The sequence below is a fragment of the Rhea americana genome, unplaced genomic scaffold (assembly GCF_003343005.1).
Source record: "Rhea americana isolate MKP2758 unplaced genomic scaffold, rheAme1 scaffold_176, whole genome shotgun sequence".
NCBI lineage: Eukaryota > Metazoa > Chordata > Aves > Rheiformes > Rheidae > Rhea > Rhea americana.
In genome coordinates, this window is record NW_028185883.1 from 967635 (window position 1) to 994847 (window position 27213).

General features: G+C 41.1%; 1 protein-coding gene across 5 annotated transcripts in view; it reads right to left on the minus strand.

Moving 5' to 3' along the window:
• The window catches only part of NRP1 (neuropilin 1), a 114218-nt gene that overhangs the window by 83006 nt on the left and 3999 nt on the right, over positions 1-27213 (minus strand). The window lies entirely within an intron of this gene.

Below are 27213 nucleotides of genomic sequence, written 5' to 3' on the forward strand. Positions count from 1 at the left end.
GTCTCAGTATGTTGTCTCAGTATGAGCACTGGTGCCTTATCCATGCTTGTTTCACTCCTGACTAAGCAAATCAGGTGAATGTATTCAAAGGGTTTCTTCTTTGAAGAGAGGAATTTCCTGCACCTGAGGTCAGGTGTGAGCATCAGTCAGTAAAAAAGAATAGGCAACAAGGAGAGGTGCTATGTCCTTCACAATCCTGGCAGTATTTCCTATTCAAAACTCAACTGATTAAGCTTTTTTCACCCTTTGATTGTCAGCATTATCCAATATGGTAATTGTACCTGGCTGGAGCATTTCCACATAAAGWTACTGCAAAAAAAGTCTTACTGCATAAAATTCTTAGCCAAATTGTATACAGGATAGATTACATACACTTCATGAAGTTGTCAAATCATTGTGATTTGATTAATGAGGCTGTTAATTCTCAGACTTGTCTCCCATACAGATCCAAAGTCTCTCCAGTTATATCAAGAACTGCGAGGTTAATGATATTCCCTGCCAGCCATTGCATGAGTCTGCCACGTTACAAATGTCTATTCGCCRTGTAGGACCTGTCTTGGACACCTGGGGCAGGAAGTGAACACATTAGCATGTGAAATTCCTGTCGTCCAATATGATCAGTTCCCATTAAAGCCAGGGTTTAAGCTTGCTCTTCTTCAACACACATTTTGTCTCCTGATGCTTTTAATCCTTGAGGCCACAAGTTCTGCTCACCTCAGTTTTGCAGTCCCTTACCCATCAACCTCAAACCAACATACTTTATGAGCAGAAAATCAGAGAGCTGCAATAAAGTAAAAAAAAAATAATTTCATGTAAGCTGAATCCTAAAAATATCCCATCCTGTTTTCCTTAATCTGCAGTATCTACATTATTCTGTAAAAGAATCTGAATGGCATTAACATAAGTAAGGATGACAGAACAGGTCTACATAGTAACTGGTGCAGACATCATCTTTTTCCTCAGTTCAGCCCTCCCTTCATACACACAGACACAGCRATGTGCAAATCCATAATTAGGAAGGATGGTGAAATTGTGATAAGTGTGGTAGTTAACCACATGTGTATACTGCTGACTTTTTTTTTTAATTTCTTTCATGTTAAGCACATTAGTCCTAGTTGATTGGTGCATTATTAAAACAGTAGTATCCACTACCCATGAACTACCTACAAATTACCCAGTAAGCTAAAGAAGTTTAGTTTTCAGCCAGTCTCTCATCCAGGCCTTGAATTTACAAAATTCAAGATAAGAACGGCAGGATCAAGAATTAATACTTTCATGAAACATTTTAAGAATTAGACTGTAYAGCCCTGGTTTTGTTGACATCAGTAACACTATTCATGTGAAYAAGGGTTTAGCAGCACAGAGCTTGGACATCGAGCTTTAGAGAAAGGTTTTATTGCTCTGTAGTATAACATCAAGTTGGGACGGTATCTATCTTTCTGCAATTAAGCCAACATAAATAACAATAAAATATCTCTTCTTATATGGTTTTTAAAATTTCAGTTGTTGTAAACTGAAAAAACCCTCTTAGCATGTGTATGTGAATGAGAAATGCACATTTCTTAAAGTTGAATCACTTAACAGAATTACAGATAAGCCTTCTTATATTCCCTAAGTGCTTATCAGCCTCACCTAAGGGAGGTTTCTGGTTTTTCATCAAATTAGTTTTATTTCAGTCAATACTGGTTAAGAACCTGCTACAAATCCTCCAGCTTCTACATGATTCAAATACCTTGGAATATTACATTAAGTTTTACAAAGACATGCTCATGTTTTCAGATGTTGTCCACAGTGATGCTGGAGAGCAGAAATACAATACACACGACTTGCACAAGCCTGTCAAGAATAGCATAACAAGGAGAGAGGAAAACAGGCTATGCGGTATGTTTTGCTATTGTTAAAAGAAAGAGGGCATCTCACCTAATAATTTAAATTAGATCCTGTTAGCTGACATTTTTAAAGCCTTTTGATCTCTTCCTTCTGGTTCCCTGGGTTGTGCCTCTCTAGGGTGCAGTAGACRGAAGGCTATGAATTAAATTTCATGTTGCCTATGCCCCACTTTATTTTGCCAAAACCCCTATTAATGGRCAAAATGAATGGGTGGTTTTATGAAGCACCATTCCATTGGAAATGGTGGAAAACAACTTTTATGAGAGCTTTCTGAAAGGAATAGGCTTTTTAGACAAAGGCCAATCTATAAAACTGCCAGGTTCAAATTTGCCGTTATTATCAAGGCAATAATTCCTTGGCACTTTGTTAATATGATTTTCCAATTTTGCTGGCATAAATTAGGGACTGAGATTTAACCTCCCGTAACCTGATTTTGAAAATGAATTTAGTACACACTGTCCTCCCACGYAGTTTAGAGGTAATGCATTTGTTTTGCAATTTTCTGCACTTGGATATAATGCTAGGAAATAACAAATTTTATCTTTCCAGAGCAAAGACAGAAAGAAAGAAGTGTTATTATTACTGATTCAGTGCAAAYGGATAAACCTGAACAATCTGCAGTTAAAAACCTCAACAGACTATATAGAACTTCAGCCATATATCCCRCTTATGTGTTTTCTCATTGTATGCAACATCAACACACTCTCTAGCTTTGACAATGGAAGAAACTGGTTCAAAATGTAGGCATATTGATAAGAAATTTGTGAAAATAAGTATGAAATCAGCATAGGAAACCATAGAGATTGGAGYGGACTTTTTCACTGCTGTAATCCAATTAGCTCTGAAAGAATTACATGCCCCGTTATTATGGCCCCTGATATTTGCAGTGGGTCAGATTTAGCGTAGGAGATGGTACAGTGGTTTGTAGGGAGCAGCTCGAAGGATTTGCATTCAATTTACATGTAGAATACGTAACACAAGCGGAGAGGGGGCTGCAGCGCTCTTTCCGGAGCGCTCCACTCGATCCGCACGCACGCGTCAAACGCAGCGTGTCTGCAGCGTGTCTGCCAGCTTCGCAGGCTCCGCTCGTTCGGCAGAGACGCTGGCGGAGCGCCGTGCCTCTCCCCCGGCACGGAGGAATGCCGGTTAATCATCCACCCTGCAAGCCAGCTCTGATAGAAGGGTGTCACTCCTAGCCTTGACTGTCTCCCTTGACAGCCGGTTACTTTGCTTAAGTGATCTCAAAGCTCCAACATTTTTCATAATATTTAACCAAGATTTTACTTGCTGCAGATTAATCCCACTCCTCCTGCTATCGAGCACAACGGTTTCACCGCTCCCAAGCCAGATTTCTAATACGAAACAGGAATCCAGGCTAGSGCTCTTTCTTAGAGTACGTGATGTCAAATTGACCTTTGGCTCTCACGCTTTAAATACATCTCTGGGCATCCTGTGCAAAGGAAAACAGACACTGCTTGCTTCCTAAAGATTTTACAACTTGCTCGGGCTAATTAATCAGTCTGAACACACACGGCTCGGCGTTTACCTGTCTGGAGGAAGTGCAGATCACAGGAGCAAAGCACGCTTTGTCAGGGCTATCGCTCACCAGCTTCGTAATTAATTAATGAACGGACAAGGGGAAAGCGGTTCACGTGGTCCCGGCTTCCTTTCTGCCACCGTGCCGCAACCCCGCTACCCATTTGGCTATTTSGTTGTAAGCAAAAGTAGATGTTGGTTCCGTGGCCTGCTTGGATTCCTGGTGTCACGCGGCCGAAGCCAGTGACATTCCGGTAGGAACAATTTGGCCCAGAGCGTTTAAGTATTTAACCATCTGCACAAAACCCACAAAAGASAGCCCTAAACCAAACCCACTCATTTACATAATAAGGATGTGAACCCACTACAGCCATGCGAAACTACYGTTTTTCATATGTGCTGGTGAAGCTTTTCCCAGGCTTTTGCAGAGGGAGGGGCAACCTGAGGGCTGGGAGATATGAAGTGAGCACAGAGAAATGTGTGGGTGGGGAAAAATGASGGCTTTAATTTTTTTTCCCTTTTATTCCTTAAGAAGTATGCAGCAATTACTTCTGTATTTTAAAGAAATGGTAAAAATACCCAGAGGTTATAGATTGCTGCTTTTCCTTAATGTTTATACAAATCTAAATATACAGTTAAAATAAATACAGAAGTAAATGGAATACACCCACCTCTACAATTACAAAATSACTTTCCCATGGGGAAATTTCATTGTATCCCCATCTGTTAGAGCTTGGATTGTGCCATGAACCATTATGGCTTATACCACTTAATTATTTTGTWTCATATGAAATATAATTGTGGATGCTCTATATCTTCTTTGCGAATCCTTCATTTTCTTTCTTGCAGCTACCTATATTCTTGGCCTTAGTTCTGTCTGTGGAAGTGAATCCCGGGGTTAATTARGCTTAACGGAGTACCTCGTGGTCCCGATCCCACGGCCTCTGCCTACGTTATTTTCTCACGGAGATAGCAGAACGTGGGAAATAAAGGGAAAAACCGTGACCACGACAGTCGGCCCCGGAGCTTCGCGCGGGGGCTCCAAGGGAACGGAGCCGCAGCCGCCCCGCGCGCGGGCCCCACGGGGGGCCTCGGGGAGCCCTCTGCTCGCCGCCAGGCTTTCCTCCGGCGCCGGCAGCGAAACGCCGCTGACCTTGGAGGCTGAGGGACGGCGGCGTGCGGGTTCTGCTGAGGAAACAACACGCTGTCGGGCGCAAAAAACGCCCTCGTCGTTGGTTACTGATTTACGGGTGTGCGCTCTTAAACAGCAGTTTGAAATCTGCAGTTTGCAAACACCTTGGAGCAGTTCTTAGGGGATTTTTCTGGGAGCTGCTGCACACGGGACGTATATGGTGCCCCGTCCCATTGCTCCAGCTCCGCCACAGCTGCAAATYGACACAGCTCTGTTAATTTAAGCAGATTCAATTTAACCCGCCGAGGTCTGGCCTTAGCAGTGACAACGCGAGTCCTCCTCAGTGTGCCTATCAACATGTAGCACTAGATACACCTAATAGCCGCGCTTGTAACTTGCAGCTGAGATGCAGTTCCCAGCGTTGTTCCTCCAGGGAATGYGCCAATTGCAGCAGTTTGACAAAATTCGCATAAGATCAGAAAACACGCATTTCCCTCTGCATTCTGCATGCAACCAYGTGTTCTGCTTCCCAGGTGCACACCTTAGACTCTTCAGAGCAAAGTGAATCTGTATTCCTGGATACCATTCCTGAAAGGAGCAGCCCTTGYGATAGTATCAGGTGCTGAAAATGTGATTTCGACTTGAGAATATTWTTTTTCTAGTAACACTATTTCATGGCTTTGAATTAATGTGTGTTTTAAAGCATTTTTGGATACTGTCTAGCTGCTTTCTCTTGGTGAGAAAAGAGAATTATTATGGTAGAAATGAAAATACTGTGAAGGAATTTTCACGATGGTTCAGCAGAAAKCCTCAGATCCCCAAATCCATAGGCTTGAGGTAACAAGGAAGATAGATTGCCGTTGTTTAAAGTAGAAGGCCTGCTGCCCGAGCAGAGGTGATGGATTTCTTACTCGTAATGTCTTACTGGATATCTGGTATTAGATATCCTATAATAGATTCACAATAAACTACAGCAGATGTTTGAAAGGCACATAATTGGCAATTGRTTATAAACACATATCACAAATCAGGTATTGTATATGTAATACTACCTGGTGAGCTACGCTCTATTCATATTGCCTTTGTTAATCAGAGATTCAGCTATTCAATCAATTGTTGAAATTTTATCAGTGGTTGTCTGCAGGAAACAAAACTTTGTTTGTGGCATGAAAAACTCCAGGCTACAGTGACATTTGGGATACAATTTTCATAAAGCTGATCTCTGGCTTCCCTGTGTGCAGGCCCAGTTTGCACCCACAAAATGAATTCYACAGACCAGAGTAGCAGCATTTTCTTTACTTGAACTTCACCCGCAATTCCTCACTTAGAAAATATTCAGATGTATATATCAGATATGGCCAGAGAAAGATACTTTGTTATCAGGTAAAGATAGAAGTCAGAGAGTAAGTCCGAGGGTGGCCTTGATATTTGAATCAGATGCAACAGAAGAGGTTCAGAGGTGGAAACTAAACACTGAGAGCAGAGTGCCAGGCTAGAAAGAGTTTGAAATGAGCTTCCTTATGTCACTTGGAAGCTGGAAAAGGAAAAGAGTATTTCTTCTGAAGATTTTGAAAAGGGGAATAGATGCATCATGATCACTTCAGCATTATTCTCTCATTTTCACATATTCTTTGGTTCCTTGGTTGGTTCCTGTCTGCTTTCACATGAATTGAACACTGCTGAAAACGTACAGGTATTTCCACACAAAAGAACACAAACACATCATTTCAATATGAAAGAGGTGCAAAACAGTGCTCTCATTTAAATGATGCCTAAAACCAAGAGACACAGTCTAAGATATATGAGAACAAGACACAAACATCTCTACGATATTTAAAAGTACATTTGTGTAATTACTCCATGCTGTGATTACATTCAGTACTTTTCCCTAGGCCTAGAGTTGCTGAGACATACAGTACATGGCTGACCTTTGGAGTGGGATTTTTTGTAAAATAAACAAACTGGATGGCAGAGTATAAAAGTTACAAATCTCTCTAGAATGCCATATGTGAAAATCTTACAAACAGTCCATAAACATCACCTGCTGAGTAGGACTTGAGGAAGCTGCTGCAGAATTCTCTACTAAAWTTTTTCCCCCTGAAACACTGAACCATCTGGTAATGGCAATTTATGCTTTAGCTTTGCTGTTGGCATGTGTCTATAATTACAAATATGTTACTACCAGCTTCAGCCTGGAGCACCATCACCATACAGCGTGGGCTCAGAAGCACTGACAGACTGACCAGGAGGTCAGGGAAGACCAAAGCACCTCCAGGGACACCAGCAGAAAATTTGTCCTTGTACCTTTGAAGGTAGATTTGCTGAAGTTAAAGGCAGATATTTTACTAAATGTTTGTGATTACAAAACTGAACTCCTAGTTTTTCTTCCAGAAACTAAAACTTCCTTATGAGGAAGTTCGCATTTGATCTAATTACCAGACTGAAGCAAATAGGTTTTTTCCATTATCAACAAACAAGAGTTGGACCAAGTTCARCTGTGCTGCAGTAGGTTTTAAACTTAATAACTTGGTTGTGACCATCTCTGTTATAATTAATTTTCTGAAACAACAAAGCGATTGATTGTTTTAAGAGTTAATTTCTTACGGAATTTAGTTTTGAATTATTTTTCAGTTACACATCCACAAAAAATTGTTTCAAGACCTCATGCTTTTTTACACATAAAACTTCCGAAATACAAAATGATGCCTTTTTCTATTAAGAAGTTATGTTTAAATATTCACTCTTTGGCTGACTTTCATCCTGGGAGTGAATTTTTATGGCTGATATTTAAATCCCTGAAAGTAGGGGCTTAAAACAGAATCTTTGAAATGTTTCAAACTACTGTGCAGCAGCCCTGGCTGGCACTGCTCTACTTAGCACTGCTTTTAATCTACAGTTTGAATATACTGCTGAAGAAATACTTAGATTTTAGTGGACAAAATAGATGTGGATCCTAAATGACTTGCCATGAGAAATGGAATTAAGAACAGTACATACGGTTTAATAGCTTTATCATTATGAACAGGCACAAAGGCTGACATTTTAAAGTCATTATCCTCTTGCACAAGCTGGTACAATTATACTCTTAATCAAGAATTTCTACTTCTTTTGTTATTTCCTGCCTTTCTGAGTTCCTGTGATATAGGTTCCCATTTTGGCCTCATCCTGTTTTGCCCTGTTTCTTGTGCGTTAAGAAGTCTAGCTCCACTGTAGGCTAGCACTTTTCAAATGCAGCAACATACAATAAACAGGAAAGATTCCCTTAGAGACACTGTTGGTTTTAGCTGATCAAAAGACCRTTCCAGCATCTGCTTCTTGTTCAATAAAAATATTATTTGAGGAAAAAGAGAAACAACTCTAGATTAGCATTGCATCCTTAGTTTTGTGAAAGCCTCAGCAAAACACAATGCTGCTATCATTGCTGTTTAATGTACTGCTGCTTAAGGCCACCCTCTTTTAGCTACCTAGAGTAGAGAAAATAACAAATTTGTAAAAGAAAATATAGTGTCTTCTATTTTTCCTGAATTTTAAACTATAGCACTACTTACTGCAATTTAGCAAAATACATCCAAAAGTTAGAGCAGCTGCCCTGACAGTGTGCCAGGAGCCGATGAGCTGCATCCGATTTGCATGTTTCAGGTCCGTGGGAGTTTTGCTGCAAGAGGAACTTCAAGATTTGGGTTTCACAACTCGGTCATGACTTTGACCCTGATTAAGAAGAAGTTTGCAGCTCAGACCTAAGTGGAAGCATGTGAACAGCCTTCTGAATGGGAGCATTTCCTAGCACCTCATCTTCCATGCAATGTGGTCTGCCGAGATTACAAGTCCTAGCATGCAATGCCCTATCATCTTAATAGAAACAGTCTTTTTTATGTGTGGAAGCATGAATATCTGGGCATAAATTCAGTCATGTTATTAGGCAAGTGCCTAATTGTAAGCACCTGTCAGCCACATTAAATTAAGTGGGCTTTTAAGCATGTGTTAAACAGGACTTAAGCATATGTTTTGGTAGGCGTTTGCTCTACRGTAAGACTGAGGAAGACAGAATGAATGAATTGTGTTTTTTGAACTAGGCAGTCTATGTTGTAGGTGCTTCTTATGCTCCGGTATTTTCCTTTCCATTCCCTTCCAGCACATGGGTGCTGTTCACATCCTGATGCCTTATTAGTGACTTTTTGGCTACAGYAGGTCTCCAGCTGCCGAGCGGTGGGCTCACTCTGCAGGAGCGGCTCTGAACCCCCTTTGGCGAGCAGCCGCAGCAGAGGTCTTTCACCTTGGCACGGCGAGATTCAGAAAGGCTCCAAATCAAGCCCCGGTGGCTGGCTGGGTCTCAGAGGTTACAGAGTAGCACTGCCCAGGCAAGGGCACTTTTGCACTGTAAGAGTATGTATGTAGTGTATTTTAAAAGAACAGTTTCAGTTCTTGGAGGAAATGTTTACTTCTACATAAATGGAACATAAAGTTCTCATGCTTTTTTTTCTGTTTCCATTTTCATTTGTTACCAGATTATAATGTTTACTGTGCATTAAGCTTAGTATATGGCAAGCAATTTTCTAACAGTCACAGGACTTTTTTACCTTCCTGACATGAGCCAATACCAGCAATCAGCTGTCTCCACCACAACAGAAATGAGCTTCTGTAGCTATCTAAGTCTGCCAGCTTTCCTGTCCAGTTGAGGCAGCTATTTCTGAGGATTTAGGATGGAATTTATTTCACCTTATGGTAGCTATCTACAGTCAGGCAGACACTCTAAACGAAGTACCCCTTAGTAGCCTTCGGGAAAGAGAGAAGCACCTCAAAAGACTGATTTATCTTGTTGATCAGTTAGGATAGTATTCTTCCTGAAGTATCTCTCCCTAGGAGCCATAGGAGAATCCCARATACCCAGGTTCAAGCAGATACCAGCTTTTAGAAGGCTTAATTAGGTGACATGATTCCTACTGTTTCTGCACTTGCCCACTATTTTTCTAATGATCATTTTTAATCAACACTTACTTACTACACCTGCTCATGCCATGCCCTTCTAGCTACAAGGCTGTTCCACCATAAATACACTGTTTATTTCTTACACACATATCAAYACTGCACTCTGCTACAGGTTCCTTCCGTGTGGTAACCAGTACTGCACAGCACTTCTGCCAGGGAGACGCCTCTTGTGTGGATCATCCTTAACTGTTTAAAAGCAGGCCTTGCATCATTAAGCTCAGTTTTCAATTGCCAGATGAAGAGAGAAATTGCAATGGACCACAGCACAGGGATAGACAAGTAGGAAAGTTTTAGACATTAGCAGAGAACTGAAATTCTTCTAGAAGTTATACTGGTAGTKAAGTTATAAGAATGGATGAGAAAGGTGCAGTGTGGTGAGAAYAGATGGAATTTGGCCCATACGTTGGGCCTCTGGCCCAAACTTTCACATACGTAAATGCAGTTAGTAGACACCTGTGCTTGGGACTTGGAACTTGGCTGGTCAGTACACTCACGTGGTGTAAAATGGTGTATTTGGACTTTGATCTAATGCTGTGACCTAATTTTCCAGGAAGGACAGCTCCTGCTCTGTCACTCACGGTCTGGGCGAGTTAGTGATTTTTGTGGTTGAACACACGGCGAGTTCGGAGAGTTCAAAAGTGAGGGTAGCTCTCCTTGTGGACCGAGCCAACAAAGGCAGACACTTGGCAAATACAACTGATTCCTGTCTCTCTTATCTTTGACATGCTGCCACYGTTTTACAAACACCTTTCAAAGGAAACATGTTGCAGCCAGGCCAAAGTAGCAGCGTTTTTGGCTCACCAGGGCGCTGAAGTGGATGCGTACATAAGCATGGAAGACACTGGTCACTCCCAGAGGTGCAGGTACTTCGTACGCATCAAAGGCAGCAGGACCGGGAGCCGGCGCACAGCGCGTGTGCTCCTGCCGTTGCAGCCTGCTGAACGGCAGCGCGGCTCTCGCCGGTGCAGGCGCAGATGTGGGAGCGCCGGCTGACGGGAATGGGCTCCAGAACTGGGTTTTCAGAGAGCAACTGCAGAGATGTTTAAACTCCGATTTACTGCAGATTAGCTGTTTGCTGTTTGGCTGTTGCGTGTGATCAAAATGGGTCAGCTCTGCCAAGGGAGGCAAACGCAATTCTTCTGTCAAACAGTATCTAAGTGTTTCCTGCCTTAAGTGGCACAATTGCTTCTTACTTCACAGAAGCCTCTTCAAGCTCCTTAGGTGCCACTGACACAGTTCAAGGTTCGAGCATGCCAGTATTGCTAATATTAAAGAAATAACTGGAAGGAATTGTAGGAATGGGTTTTTTTCCCAGAGTAAAATTTTCAGCTTCCCCTACAAAGAGATATGCAATAATGTTACCATCYGTGTCACTTTATTCAGGCCAGATCCAGATCACAGCTAGAACAGTGTTCCCATGCTGAAACACTGCATCATTATTAGCAATTACCACCATAGCTCCATTATTAGCAATGGGATGTCTACAGCCAGTCCGTATCGTCTGTGCTGCTTTTATTTATTTTGGAGAAACAATGAACATAAAATGTCYCTGCTGGACTCTGACACAGCGTGTACAAAGGCAGAAGTCTGTCGCAATCTAGGGGGTGGATGGGGAGGAGGTGACGCGAGGGAACTGCTCAGCCACTAAAAGTTACTTTCATCAGTATTTCCTTTGGCAAAGCCTGCTTAGAAAATGCAAGGGGAAAGCGGGGCGGGAGGAGAGGAGGAGGGGGAAAGAGGCAGATGGAAAAAGCCAAAGATGAAAAGTGTTTTTCTTACTGTKGTCGGTTCAGAAGCTTTTTTGACAGATAATTGCTAATTATTTGGGAGATATAGRCATTATTCTGCAGCTAACTGTCTTTAAACCTTGTAGAGTCAGGCTGCAATAGCCTTTAACACCTACTTTAAAAACCCCTAAGAACCAGCAGACAGCAAATGGCCTACTTAACACCTGGGAAAAGCAGATACACTGCAAGAAAATATTAATCTCTGTTCAAATATAGACGATTCAAGAACATATTTTTACAGTGCCTTTTGACTCATTCACTGAATCGGTTTTCTGGTTACGGGGTCAGGATGCTTAATGGCTGCATCAAACACGGGGTGACGCACAAGCAAAATCCCTGGTGAAATGAGCAGTGGATGAAACCCGCTCTAACGTCCGCGTGCCTGGTTGCGACCGCTTCTCTCCAGAACTGGCCAAGAACGCACGCTAAAAGAGGCTGCAGGGTAAGAAACTTCAGCTGCCTGTCAGACAGGCAGCAGCCTAATTTTACAGCGCTCTTGTCTGCGCTCTGCTGAAATAAAAACAACAGSCTGATTCATAACTTCCAAATCATCCGTGTAAGAAGAGCGGGTTGTCCTCGGCTATCAGGAGAGCGCAGCAGCCTAAGCCGCCGGCGCCGAGCTGGGGCACAGCCCGCAGTCAGCCCCTCGTTCRGCCCCTCCAGACCGCGGGAGCGGGAGAGGCGGCACGGCGAGGAGGGAGGCGAGGGCACGCGGCATGGACTGCCGGCATCGGCCAGGAAAGCCATTCGGTGCCGGCCAAAGCGTGCCGGGCACCTTGCTAATAATTTAGCAGCATGCACAGTCCCAGGCCGGGGGAGGTGCATGCCCTGATGCCATTCGTTTTGATAATTAAGGTGCAGCTCTGATGACCAGTCTTAGGACCTGATGTGTAGCCACTTCGTCTTTTCACAGACTGGGTATTTCTTSGAGCAGAGTATAATCCCTTCTAGCACTTGAAAAAAACTCATGCAAAATAGGCAGTTTATTAATTTTTTAAAAAATTGCTTAATATTTCTATGCATTTTAAAATGGAAAAATAGAAGAGAAATATTTTCATTAAAAACATGACAGATAGATAAACTTTTAAAATCAACAAAGAAATGTGGTGAGAATCTAGTATTTATGAGAATAGAAAAGCTTGGATAGGCTGTGAAATAAAGATTCTGAAACAAGCTTAATTCAGAATGATAATGTTTAAAATGTTTTGTTTTACATGGATTGCTTCACTTTAGCTTTTCTATTACATGAGATGCAAGTCCTCTGAGCAGGAAGTTGAGCTAGATGATCTCCTGAGGTCCCTTCCAATTCAAATGATTCTATGATATTACGAAGCAAAATTTAATACAGTTCAGTAAAATTATGTTTTAATACAAGAAACAAAAGAAAGAAATCAAATTAAAAAGATATTTCAACATTTTCCCATCAAAAAATTGAATGAAATTTATGCCGAAAATTGAATCGAATKGAGCCACTCTGGTTTTGGGGGAAGAGAATCAGACAGTTTGGATGTAGGCCATTCCATGCCAGTTGACCTTGGAGCCAGACAATAGTCTTTGTCTGTTTTATTTAATAAATGTTTACAGTAGAACTTCCTAATATGAGTTAAACTAGTCTTTCCCAAGAAGAATTATTTTTCTGAAAAAATGTCACTAGTAGTAAACTGTGTGGCATTTTTCAGTACATTTCTCACACATGCAAAAACCACCAGCCACCTAAATAACACTTTTGCTGGTGTTGAGACTGATCATGTGTAAAATTTTCGTAGGACTTTTCTGGCAAGAGCTATACAAGATCATACTTTGCTAAAAAGGCATTTTACCACCAGGTTCCTTAGTGTAAATATAGTGAAAAAAGGTGTTTCTTGGGAGACAATAATGAGCTTGTGCACAGGTATACGTGTAGATGTGCGAGATTTCTCTGGTGCAGAAACGTATAGTTGAGGTTTCAGCAGTGACACCTCCGTTATAATCCCATTTTCACRTGCTCCTAGCTTTCTGAGCTGTATTATTTTGTCAGAGAGGCTTATGTTTGACCCCGAGCTCAAAGGTGACATTTTTTGAGGTTTCACAAAATCTATTAATCCATTTTTGAGTTACCAGAGGGTAAATAAATGCTTTTCCTGCCTCTTAGATTCTTGTAGCCTTGTTATGGCATTGATTTTTACACAGAACTCTCTACAGAATTTAATAGCAATCAGCTGCCTGATGTGTCTTAATGACTTCCTCTGTGCATTCAAAAAATGGCTAAACTTGACAAGTTGAAACCTTCCAAGGGGCCAGCGCTCACTGAGTAATAGCTCCCAGGTCAGTTTGGGATTATTATTTTAAAGTAATAACAGAATAAAGACATTAAGATTTCCTTGACTTTATAAAAATGTTTTGAAAATTAATTTTGTCCTCGGAACAACCCTTGTGTTTAAAGCCACTTCTCAGCTTGTGCATATCACATTAGCTGTAGTGCAGGAAATACAACCACAGCAGTTTGCACCAGGGAAGGATCTGGCCCATAATGGAAATACAAATACAAAGCAGCTATTTACAACTTCATTGACTTCACTGGAAACACACCAGCATAAAAACGCTATATTTAAGTGAAGGATCGGACCCTTACTGTAAATGTTGCTTGTACAATTTTTTCTGTAATATCTGAAAGAGTAAAATTCCCTTAAAACCCAAACCTGCACAATATTTAAAAGATCACAGCACAAGAAAGTTTTTCTGTGCCAGTCCACCTAGCTCATCTCCAGCACCGCCTGCCAAGGGAGGACAGCGGGGGAGTGTAAGATCCCTCCAGCAGCTGTAGGGAGCTTTTCCTAAACATGCCAGTGATTTGCAGATCAGGGTTTTCCTGAGCCAAAAGTGATGTCGTTGTATCTAATGGCTTTCTTTTCATTTCTCTAACTGCTCTAAGTTGGTTTTGAAGCCATACACTTAGCTTCCATAACAACAAAACACTTAGGTTATTGTACACATAGAAGAGAAAAGGGTGGTAAACTGAGAGGGATTATTTTGCAAGATGAATTTTCCTTTCTGTAAATTTTGATCATGCAACAAGGGGTGAAGAAACAGACCAATAGTGAAATCAATAGAAATTAATACTTCAATTTTCGTTCCATTCTATTTTTGCTATAAATCCGTCACTTCAGCTGGAGGTTCAGGGCTGTGGCTGAGGACAGAAGCAACATCAGGAATGCAGGACTTTAATAAGAATCCAGCACTGACAGCTGTCATGATTTTTATCACCAGTGTCATAAAATTTGGTCAGAGGTTTTAAAACATCAGCTGCAGATATCATGGTATTTCCAAATTTCTTGTTTAAGATGGAGGGATTTTACAGCTGTTATCATCACAGAGAAAATCCCAAAAATGTAGAAGAAGGAAAATAAAAAAGAAATCAACAATAGTTTTTGAGATACTATGATTTTTATATAGCTTTGCAATTTTTTGGWGGCCTAACTTATGATTTGCAAAACTTAGAGCTGAGAAAATTGAGAACTACTGTGTTTTCCTTAGCAGACTGTAAGCTTTTATGTCACTCAAAGAAAGGAGGTAGGGAAGGAAAAGGCATCAAATGGAACAAGCAAATCACACAACAGCCCGAAATGTTCAGAAAGCAGCTTAACAAACTGGGAGATGACCTAGCCCAATACTTCATGAACTACTCTGACAACAGAAAATTGGAGATTTGTTGCATTCAACCACTATTTTAGCAGTACAAATGCATTTGAAAAAGCATGGGCTTCCTTGCTGCCCCACATGCACAGTCTATACTGGAAGGAAAGTAATGTCCAAACCAAGAAAAAATCTACGAGATACATTAGCATCTGAAAACTGCTCTTCACAAGGGTTTTCTGGAGCCTAAAAGCATTTCATTCAGCCCAAGTCCCATGGCAATGGGGTGGCATTTCCCCTTGATCTTGGTGGGGGCAGAGTTTTTACTCTGTGTGCAAAGATGGGCAAGGATTTCTGCACAGACAGAGCAAGTCCCAAATCTTTGYGTTAGCTGCTTCCACCCAATAACAGCTTTATAGAAGTAAGTTAAGAACGAATAACTTAAAAGCTGCCCAAGGCAGCTCTAAAGTGCTCCTTTCCCTCGCTGCACATGAGAAGACAGCCATTAGTGTTGCCACTGCCAGGTTCACTACTCCTTGGGGGACACTGCATTTGCAGAATGGCCTGGTTTCATACCRACAATATGCGCACATTTGAAATTGCTTGCATTTGGATGCTATTTGGTGCTCAGTTTTGAGTTAGTGCTGTGTCTGTTATAGATTCTTCTCATCAAGGATAATATGTCTCTTGTGAGTGTGGGTCCTATTCTTTATTTTTGTTTGGATAACACTTCTCTCTGAAAGTCAATAGATTGCCATATGCATTTTTTATGCAGCAGGATATTGCTAAAAAAATTTACCAGCTAGAAAATGAACAAATACAGAACAACGGCAAATAACTGTTACGCTGCATTACATTTCCACCCAGAAGTCTCTCAGGAGTTTACAAAGATTAACAAATGCATCTTTAATACATTTTCAAAGCACGGAAATATTATCTGCTCTAAGGAAACTGAGGCTCAAAAACGATGCTTGATTTGCCCAAGGTCATGTAGTGTGAGAGTATCAGCTCCATGAACGCAGACACAACGCTCTAGCACCCAATCCTGTATATCTCTTTAAAGCTGTTAGTGGAAAGAAAGATTTGTACACATGACACAAGGACTTTGGTCTTTATTTTACATATTTTTAAGAAGATCCTATCCATTCTGCAATAAGTATTAAAAAGTCTGATCTCATTGTATGGCCAAACTTTAACTGCCTTCACTCTGAGTTGACACAATTTGAGCCACAATACTGCAGWTTTCCAGGGTACCATAGAAATGTAGAGTCAGCTTCTCACTGTAGCTCCACTAACTTCAGTAGAGTGATCTTTGGACAAATTAAGAATCTGGCTGGTGAAATATAACTTCTCTTTAACTATTTAAACTGAAATAAAACAAAGTCATTCAGAYGAGAAAGAGCTGGAGCTGGGACCTGGATCCTATAGCAAGGAAGGATCCTTTCTACGCTAAACATATRGGGACATCCAGAATTACCTGGTGATCAGATGTTTATTTTCAGAGCACTCATGGTTTAATTTCAAAGCCTCAGCTGGGCTGTGGTTACATCTGTGTGAATGTCTTTACTTTGTGGTATTGGAGGGGTGGAGGGAGGAATAACTAAGAAAATGGATAAACTCTCTTGCACACGATATGAAATGTCACAGGGTGAGAGTGTGCATATGGACAATTTCCATGGAGTAAGCAAGGTGCTTGAAGTTCATGCCACAGTAATTCATCTATCTGCCTAGTGAGACAAGTTCAAAAAAAAAAAAACTCTCCCTGGAGAGTGCAAGTTACAGTAGGCAGAGAAACTGCTTTGCTTAGGTACTCTGTCCAAGCTTTTCTTTGAAGACTAAAACCTAGGAGAAAATGGATATGTCAGTAAGTCCTTCTAGATGAAGAGAAATAGGCTATGTGTGCATATATATATGTGTATGTGTGTGTATTTGTATTATATTTATATGTACATATGTATACATATGTAAGCAATTACTTGCAAGTAGTAAGGCAATGTCATTAATTTTGCTAACAAAATGAGCTAATACACTAGCCAAAAACCTCTACAAGCATTTGTGACTGGTTATACAACACAGAAGTAGGTCTATGCTATTTTTTATGGCTACTTTAACTATACTAGTTTAGAAACCATTATAGATAAAGCAGTGCATTCCCTGCTACAAACTGCTGACACTAGCAAGGTTTATTTCTGCGAAAGTACTGACATAAGGCATCTTTATACAAGAATAAATGTATCCCCCTGTGGTTGCTGAATAGTTTTAACTATACACAGCCAAACCCCTAAATAAAATAGTTAAATCATATAAAAAACAATGCATGAAGACAGGGCTTTGGAAGACAAAGATTCAAGTTTCAAGGAGCACCCAAGTATAGTTAATAACATAAGCAAAAAAAAATGCTAGGTAAAAATGTAATAAGCAGCAGAGGAAAGCTGATTGCTTGGGAAATGTGAGACTGGATATTGGTAGTAAGTTTAAGTTTGGCTAGGGGAGAGCTGTTTGAGTGGGAAAGACTGAAGAGCACTGTTTTCCTGAATAATGAAATCCTAGGCTGGGAAGAATGAGAGCCAATTTGGGTGCTGTTAGCTACACTGTTCAAGAAAACGATGTCAGAGAGATGAGATAATGTGAAGTCCATCAGCTGGTATAACTGCGGAGGATAAATACGTATGGAAACCAGTAAGGAACACGATATAATATGTCTATAGTATTTTATTTTGTTCAAGTTACTAGCAGGTGCAGCACTAACAGCATCAGGGGAGTTGTCTTCAATTGCTTCCCAGCTCAAAATAGTCCTGTATTTATTTTATATACCCATATTGTATAATGCACATGCTATTTAACATCAAACAGAAAACTTTTCAAAWGTATTAGAATAACATTAGGCTAAACAGAGTGGCTTAAATGCATATCTGTTTTAACTTGTTGCCATCTGAAATACAAAGAGATGAACCTAAACTGTCTGCTGTAAATGCATATAGAGAAGTTTTGAATTTGAGCCTAGATATGAATATACAAATAGATGAAGTTTATAGAATTGTGACATAAAGTCTCAGGGGTCTTCCAGAAATGTCAAAAAGCAATCAGCAATCAGAACATATGCCTGCCATGTTAATACATCATATGCCTCTATGTCTAAAACAGATTATGGAGACGGTTGTGAAACAGAAAAAAAAAATAGCTTTTATTTAAGAGCTACCTTGCATATTTTTTCCAGACTTAGCTAAAGCTGCTCAAATGGAGTGACAGCCTAGGATTTCCTCTAGGAAGGGTTTTTAGCATGAGGGATGTAAGCCTCCCATTTTGCATCTGGCAAAGTGGAGCGATCGCTATGGAAATAGGAAGGGTAGCCTACATTTCTGCATGGTGATCAAGCTAAAGCTTTTCTAAATTGCTGATCTGCTTCCCTTGTTACATATGAATACATCAGAAGAAAGTCAGTAGAAGTGTTTTGGCTTAATGACAGATTGGCAAAAGATCCCACAATGACACAAACTTAATTCTAACGTGTGTGCTTAGCAATTTGTCCAAAACCTTTATTGTTATGAACCAAGATTCTGGAGATGAAATTAAAAGTTATTTATGGTGATTTATGAACTGATGGGACAAAATGATTTGAAGTTGAATTTTCTAGTGCATTGTAAATTAGTCTGCAAGCATCTGAAATCTATTGTTATAAAAAGTAACTATTAATTTGTATAGTGTCAGAAACGTATGTCCGAGCTTTCAAGCACTGTTAGCCCTACACAAGCGAGTCTGCTGTTTTAATTGACTTCAGTGGGACTGTTTATGTGAATAAGATGAGCAAAAGCTTGGCTGTAAGAAAGCATTTCCCAAAGCTTGAGACACAGTAATCACATGGGTGTGAACAGACCTCTCTTTTTTCCCTAGATTCTCAACTTTGAATTTAAAAAGGAGTGCTTTTAAAGAAGAAAGAAAAGGGAAAAAAAGATAAAAAAGCAATAGCTGTATCTTCTTTTCCAACACGCGAAGCAGCGGGGCACCCACACGGAGCAGGGCAGCCGCATGGAGCAGGGCGCCGCGCAGCTCCACAACCTCAGCGAGGGGCCTCAGGACAGGGAAGGGATGAACCAGTCTCACCAGCAGCACCAGGGTGCTGTGCCTGCATTTAAGTGGGGGCTGCCACCACTGCAGCGCTCAGACAGCCTGGAAGGCAGCGGTAACCAGCCTGGCTCCTGCTGTACAAAAGCTGGTTATTGTAGTGCTGTGATGCACATAGTTTCTTCTGGAAGAGATCATCATGTCAAATGGGTGCCCCTTCTATATATGCATGTATTTTCTCAATGGTCCTTTTGAGCTATCTAAATTCTTCATTTTATAGCATTACGTAAAATATTTGTAATGCTATTAACATGCAATCTGAGTCTAAATATGCACAATCCTTTTCTGTTTAAATGAATTATTATAAATCTCACACAGTTCACAAAAAGTTTTGTGGCTCACGGCGCTTCACAGAAGGTTGTGGCTTCTTATGTGGCAGAAACAATCAGAAATTTGATTTTTCGAGCTTATGTTTTTCAAAACCTTTGATACTGTCCATGAAAATCAATTTCCTCCATGGAAGTTTAGGACTTGGTGGGGGGGGGAAGGGTTATTTTCACATTTTTGTGAATTCCTACAGAAAAGCAAATGACCTATGCTCCCAAAAAGTTGGCAGGTGACTTATTAAACTTCTCTCAAATCTCCTCCAGGAAGTTCATTAAAACTCGATTTGGAAATGACCAGGTGCTTGCTTCCCACAGCACAAGAGGGAAATCTATCACCCTATTTAAAAAATTGTTTGCTTACTTGGGATAAAGAAATAATCATTATACCAAGCTGTGTGGCTTTGTGATGGAAAACTGTGGCTTGGTGAGAAAAGTGCCAAGGTCAAGGCAATGAAAGACCCACAGTGAACTCAGACCTGATTTCAGAAGTCAGTAGTGGATGGAGGCCAGGAGAACAAAGTCTGTTCTGTGGTTCACTTGAAAACACTCTGTAAGATCCTGCATTATAAGAAGTCACCATTTTGAGAGAATTTTTAACTTGAAAAAAATCATTAGAAAAGATTTTTACGTGTTTTATAAGGATTGCCATAGCTTAAAAAACTACTTTGTTTGACACTGGATCCTGACCTAAATACTATGGCCAAGTCAACTAACAGGAAAATAGTAGGGCTAAGCCATTTTCATTCTTTATACTGCCAAACCGCTGCCTCTTGCAATCAGGATTGATTACAAACACCCAATTAAGAGGCATTTGGAACATGATCTGAACACTAATCCTGTCTCTTGTTCTCTTTATACCTAATTATCAGCCTTAAGATGGGTATTAGCAMGTTAATTAGTAGATTTACTTTAGGAACTTCTACATAAACTAACAAATCTGTACTATAAGCATAAATATGAGTATATATGTACATACTTAGAGTTGTGCCTATAGCCAAGTTTCTGATTATGATATATAAGTTTTGACATAGACATGTGAGTGCATATATCCCCTATTTTCAGGCATAATATCATTCTTTGGAAAAACTACAAAAGAAGATAATTGAGTTTGGTTTTACATCAGCTATATAAAAGTCTCTATATCATAATTATCCAGTTATGATCAAATGTTACAGCTTGCAACAACCTATAATTAAGAAACTAATTTTCAGTAACACATGGGGTTTTGTTTTAATCATGTTAACACAGGGGCTGGCTAGGGGGAGAGGTGAGCAGGATGGGGCCCATTGAAAGCAAACGGAGTGTTTCCTGAGGCCAAGGACMCTGGGTTTCAGTTTAGAAAGGGCTCAGCTCTCTGTTCTGAATTTGTTTACTTGTACCCGCTTAACAAGTGAAGGGTTAGACCCGTGGGAATCCATATTTCACCTCAATTTTTTTGCTGTCTGAAGAGCATCTGGTTGTAGCACCTCAAGACTATCTGGATTAATATGATCACTTGCATATATACTGATATGATTACTGTTATAATTCTAATGCACTAACGTACACAATGCACTAGTGAGACATAATTCAAGGTCCAAGCTCTGCAGTGGCAAGGAATAAACCCACTACATAGGATAGAAAAAGGGCCCTGCACCAACACCTCAGCCCCCAGTGCAGGAGAGCAAAGATTATCTAACTATGACCAGTTTTGTCCTCATTTCCCTGATACCTCTTCTCAAGAAAACTCAAAGTCAAACCATTACTCTTAAAAAAACAAAACAAAACAAAACAAAAAAAAACATGAAACAGTTGGACAATAGAGATTTTTTCACAAGAGTTAACTGCTTGGATAAACAACAAAAGAGCCTGTTTATGACACTGTGTAATCAGCAAAACAATATAATTTTCAACTTCTTTCAACTCTTATTTAGTCTCTAAAGCACAATAAAATGACAGAACTATCTTTAGATACTTACATCTGACACTTCTTTGCAAACACTCATTGAATCCTGTAGCAAAGAGCAAACACTTGGGTATATTTTTACGATTCAGAACCTTTAAGCTAAGGAAAAGTACAATTTGTATGCAAGAGTGTGTGTGTGTGTGTGTGTGTGTGTGTGTGTGTGTGTGTGTGTAGGAGAACAGCTCTGTCCTCAGATACGCTCCATGTCTACTGCAACAAGTGTTTTTGCCTCCCTGATCTTGAGCAGGCCCTGGACTGACTCCGCTCCTTGGCACCATTTCCTATAGCCTTGCAGAGCGTATCAAATCACTGCGGTCACCAACAGGACTGTCTGGAGTTTAACAACATACTCCCTGAGAAACACTTTCACAYACTTAATATTAAGTAGAGAAACACTCTAGGAGCACACCCAGAACAAAGAGATATCACATATCCCCCAAATCCACTGCAATAACTATCTAAACGATTTGTTTCTTATGTGGGGGGTCAGAATGAAGGATGATTCCCTCARTCCCTATAGTACTCCAAATAATCCCTTAATGATCCCAAATCACTAGATGTGCCCATTGARGGATGGAAGCACTGGAGAGGCAGGGGGCTGAGAAGGTCCCCTCCCTGGGGTGGTGTTGCTCATGGTGGAGCACGGGGGCTTCCCCACCGGGACAGCCTGAGTGCTCACCCATCTCCTGCGACAAGGACATTCGGGATGGCTCTAGGTATGTGGAGTGGGCGATTCAGTTTATTCCAGACCAAAACCAAAGGGCTTCAGCTGCCCTCGGCAGAGGAAGAGGGGGCGTTTACACCCGTTCCAGGTACCTCATTTTGAGGCAAACGACTGAAAAGCCAACACTGGTGCCCGGAGGAGCCAGACCAGGCTGTTACAGCCACATTTCTGCTCAAAAGCTCAGAGGCCCTAGCTCAGTCAGAGTTTTCTTGAGTTTAACCCTGCCAAAGACGCTTCCTGCCTCTCCAGCGTCTGCCGGGGTGAATGAACTTGTTCCTTTGCCCGCCYTGTGGCTTCACTCACGTTTTCGGCTGCATTCACCTGACTGCCTGCTGCTCTCAACCCCAGCTGAGGGAGAGGAGATTAGGAAGCTCCGATTGGCACTTGCCATCAAAATGACGGATACGGCTATAAAACAGTCTTACCGGGCCRGTGCTCTGGCTTTCTTCACCGAGCAACTGGCTGAGCTGCTGTGGAAGYGGAGGGCAGAACTCCCATCGCTTCCAGCCGCGACAGGGCTGTACCAGGCCCCGGCCTCGCGACACCCCTGAGAAGCCCTTCGCACCGTTTGCGGGAGCAATCTCCAGGGCTGCTCTAGCCGCACCTTCGGGCGGCCTGAGGGCACCTGCAGTTCGGGCAGCCCTTAGCAGCTCAAAGCGCCCCCCTGCCAGGCTGGGGGTCTCCTTCCCCCCGAGGTTCTCCTCTCGCTTCGTGGCTGGGGCACGTGCAGCACCCGCCCTGCCCCAGCGGCCTGGTGCCACCCCAGTTCCCCTYACCCTGGTGAGCTGCACCCAGTGGGTGCAAACCGCCTCCGGGCGAGGGAAGCACGAAGCACAAAGCCTGCAGAAAGCGGCGTTTGCTGTGTGAAGGACTAGCCCCCAGGATTTAGATAAATGTAAATGAAAGCTTAAACTTGGCAGAAACTAAAGAACTTGGCTTCCTCCTCATTTTACCAGCCTTACTTTGTTATACCTACAAGTTTACAGCATAAATCTATTGACGTCGTTTAGAAATAAAATGGAGGGATGAATTTCTAACGCCGTTAAGGCCTATACAAGTTGCGTGTGGCTATAGTTCCGCTCAGTAWGTCTGGATGCCTTCCTTCTAGACTCAAGGATGTGGAGGAACTGTATTCTTCTATACAAACAAACACAGATATTTTTTGCTCTGTATGATACAACTGACTGCACTTTCTATACAGCCCTAATCTCACTAGTGTAACTAATCCCTAGTAAACACAATACAAAGAATAATTATCTATGACATCTTTCCTTCTGCAACTCAAAAAGTTTCCCAAATTAGCAATTTTTCRATTCAAAGTGATTTGACACCAATATGTATACACTCCATAACTATCGAGCAAGGATGATATTTACTCCCTATGTCTATAAATGAAACAATCGTACTGTGCGCTGTACCTACGAAAACCGTGTAAAACAATACAGTTAAGTCTGGCAACAAAGTCAATAATTTGTCAGTAAGGAAACCACTATTGGTCTTTCTCTACCCAATCCTCCACCTTTCTTAAGCCCTTTTCTTCTGAAGCTTCACATTCATTTTCTTAATGTTTTTAACCTAGTGTCTGTGAAATTTTTATTGCTCCCTAGATAATGACATCTGATCTGAATGTAACCACACACCTCTTTGCTCAGCAACATTTGTCACAAACCATTATAAATTATCATGCTGATAGTGTGCATTGCTGGGAAACCGGAAAAGTTCCATAAATTCAAAGTACTGTATCAGTGACATTCTTGTTTATTATCTAGGTATAAAGTTTTACAGGATTCAAGATGGCCACATTTACACAGTAGGATACTTCAGCAACACGAGACTCGTATAGCTTGCACTAAGTGCTGAAAAGCATTTACCACATGCAACCAATAGTGGAGCATTTTAAGTCATACGTAGCCATATGTTTTGTCTCTTCTCTTCATTTTAACCATGTCCCTCATTCAAAAATGCATGGCTCTTATTTGGGCTTGCTTGAGAAAAAGCAAAATAGCAAACAGGAGCTGCTTTTCTCTTAAAATGCAAGCCTAATTTCTTTGCCTCCTCAAGAGGAGGCATAACTCTCATTAAAGTTAAAAGTTAAAACAGAGAGAGTATTTTTCACCATGTATTAATGTCCTTGATAACAATCTGTGGTTGACATGACTGTACACTTCCTGCTGAGACCTAGTATTTCCATTATGCTGGTTCAGTAGTTCTGGCTAGAACACTTTCCATTAGATGAACCTAGCTTGTGTGAACATAATTTTAATTATTTGGGTATCCTTATTCTTCAAAATTGTGAAAGTTGAGTCCTTTAGAATTYCTGCAGAGAAACAGGAATTTTCACTACGTTCGCTTGAAATTTAAAACAACTCAGATGTTTCAGATCATCAGAAAATCATACATATCTGAAATTTATAAGCAGTCACTTGAGAAATATTTATCAGCTAAAGCATAACATAATAAGTAGGTAAATCAATGGCATATTTTTATATGAAACCGAAACCTTAACGTACAAAGAGACTAACCGAGTGCAGCTTCAGGAGAGCTAATACTTATACTTGCTACTTTTGATTTTCCTTACATTTTTAGCAGTTTTACATTTCAATACACCTAGTCCTATACATACAGTAATACAATTGAAAGTTAGGCAAAGTTTTTTGTTTTTCCTGACGGCATTACCAAACAAGAAGAGAACCTTTCCAAAGTCTTTTCAGTGCTAATTAAGGTATAAGATGCAAAGAACAGCATCTCTTGTTAGAGAAAGGATGTTGGGAGCTAGGCCAGAAAGCTAATCTTCTCCTGTAGRCCACTATAATTGTACAGGGCAGTATTTGTTCCCAGACACGTATTCCCATATCTCTCATTTTCTATCTGCATTTCATATTTAACTACTTATTAATTTCCAGTGCTAAACCTTTCAATAAGCTAGAGTGTAACCAAAATCGCACATTTCTAGATTGCATACAGAGAGCTGCTAATAAACAAAATAAATTAGGAAGTCAAAATGTACTTAGTACTGCAAAACCAAAAAAATGTATGATGTGTTTTATTACGCTAGTCTCCTGTTGTACCCAATACTTGGTACAAGGAATGTGAATTTCCTAAATAGACAGTGAAATTTCAAACCACGGAGTTTGTTGACAAATTCCTGTTGCTGAAATCATTTTCTATTATTCTAGTCCTAAGGTTTTTGGCACAAACACAATGCCTCTCAAGTTAAAAAGAGCAATTTTAAATATAAGTGAAGTAGCAGCTGAGTAATTCATAATAGCCTAGAAGATTTGCATTTCAGCATACACCAAACAATAGTAAAGTCATCACGCTCACACACCGCAAAGACAATGCAAACCACCCTGTCTGCAGACTTCCTTCCACCTACTGCCGTCCAGGTCTGGCAGCAGGCCCCCTTTCAAAGGAAGAAATACTGCACGGTGGAGGGGGGAATATCGAGATGGGAGCGATGCAGGGAGGGAGGCAGCCCCTTCCCCGCACCCAGTCCTGCTCAGGCTAGCATTGATTAGTACAGCACTACGCCACAAAGATTACTTGTTCTTTAAATAATTGTATGCTGTACACCACTTTACCGCTGTCAAAGAATGTGTTGGTTTTACAGCCTTGGAAAGCATGCTAGCAAGGAACAAAAAACGGCTGACACTTAAATATGCTTGATTTAATTTCCTAATCTCTACCTAATAGACAGAGAGAGAGAGAGAGAGAGATACAAACACTTTTAAGCATTAGCACTGCCCTGCAGAACGCAAAACCTGTATCAAGAGGACACAGGCAAGTGAACCATTGCCCAAGTACAATAATTAAAAAATTAAAGAATGGGAAGTCAGCTTGTGAACATATAGCATGAATATGAGCCACAGCTCCAACACTGCAGTAAAACCTCATTTTCACAAAGACATAGTTTAGTTTTATGAACGTAGGGTTTTCTTACATTATCACTTGACTATGGTACTGAAATGCTGATACACAGATTACAAAAGCAACAAAATGGTAACCAGGCATCACACTCCACCATTAAAGAATTTCATTTTAAAGGAAATCCATATTTATGATCTATGAATCAATTTATTAAAAAAATAGGAACAAAGATGAGCATGGTAAAAATCAAATGCTTGCGTGCAATCGTTCTCTAAGTCCAGCCCTCTAATCCTCATGGTCTGTTACAACCAATCCTGATGATGCTGACCATCATTTTACAGGACCAAATTCTGTGAAATGTTGAACACTCCCATGAAATGTTAGACATCAATGACTATAGAGTTTAATCTCTTCTTGACATGCAGAGAAGATCTTGAGACTGGGAGCATCAATGGACAATGACTCTCTTGCATTTGCCAAAAGGGAGTGAAAAACACATGATATTCAAGCAATTAAAAAAAAATCCCTAAAATACTTTCCTCCTTAAAGAAGTAGGCTAAATTTAAAGGGTATATTGAAGAGGGGAATGATCTGACAGTGTGTTGCCACGTGCTAGCTATGTGGTTTCCAATCAAAGGTTTGGGGAAAAGTGAGAACAGCTTCTGGGAAGCTTTGCCTTCCTTTCCAACTATTGGAAATAGGTGGTTAACACGAGAGCAAGTATAGGGGAGCAGAGGGCCTTGGCTGTTCCTGTTCCCCCTCCTGGCAGTATAGCAGAGCAGAGGAGGGAGGGGAACGACGAGTTACCAGCTGCAAAGGGAGAAGGGGGAAAATATGACTACCAGACCTGTAGCCCACTGCCCCTTAATGTGCTGGAGTAAATGCCAGACTAACTCTACCTTAAGAGAAGCTGGTGRTTTATAAATTGCCCATTTCTGTCCAAGGCTGCTCAGCTGTGGAGTACAAAAGGAAGGGGAGTGGTTTTATTTTTAAAAGCTCTAGACTTACTTAAGGCAGCAAGCTGTCAAACAAGCATGCACTAGTGCTTCGCACGGCAAAACATCYCCTAATCACACCCCCACAACGCGTTCATCAGCCGCCTGCCTCTCCCATAGTGCAAACACAACCCGAATGYACTTCAGAAAGAGCAAAAAGTTTCCAAGACGTATTTTTTTCTCCCCCCGAAGGACGCTCCGCTAGCTCCGCTAAGCACCGCCTGCCCTTGGCCCTCTCCGAGACCCGCGAGCACCCAGCACCGCCCGGGGCGGCCGGCGCGGGGCGCGGGC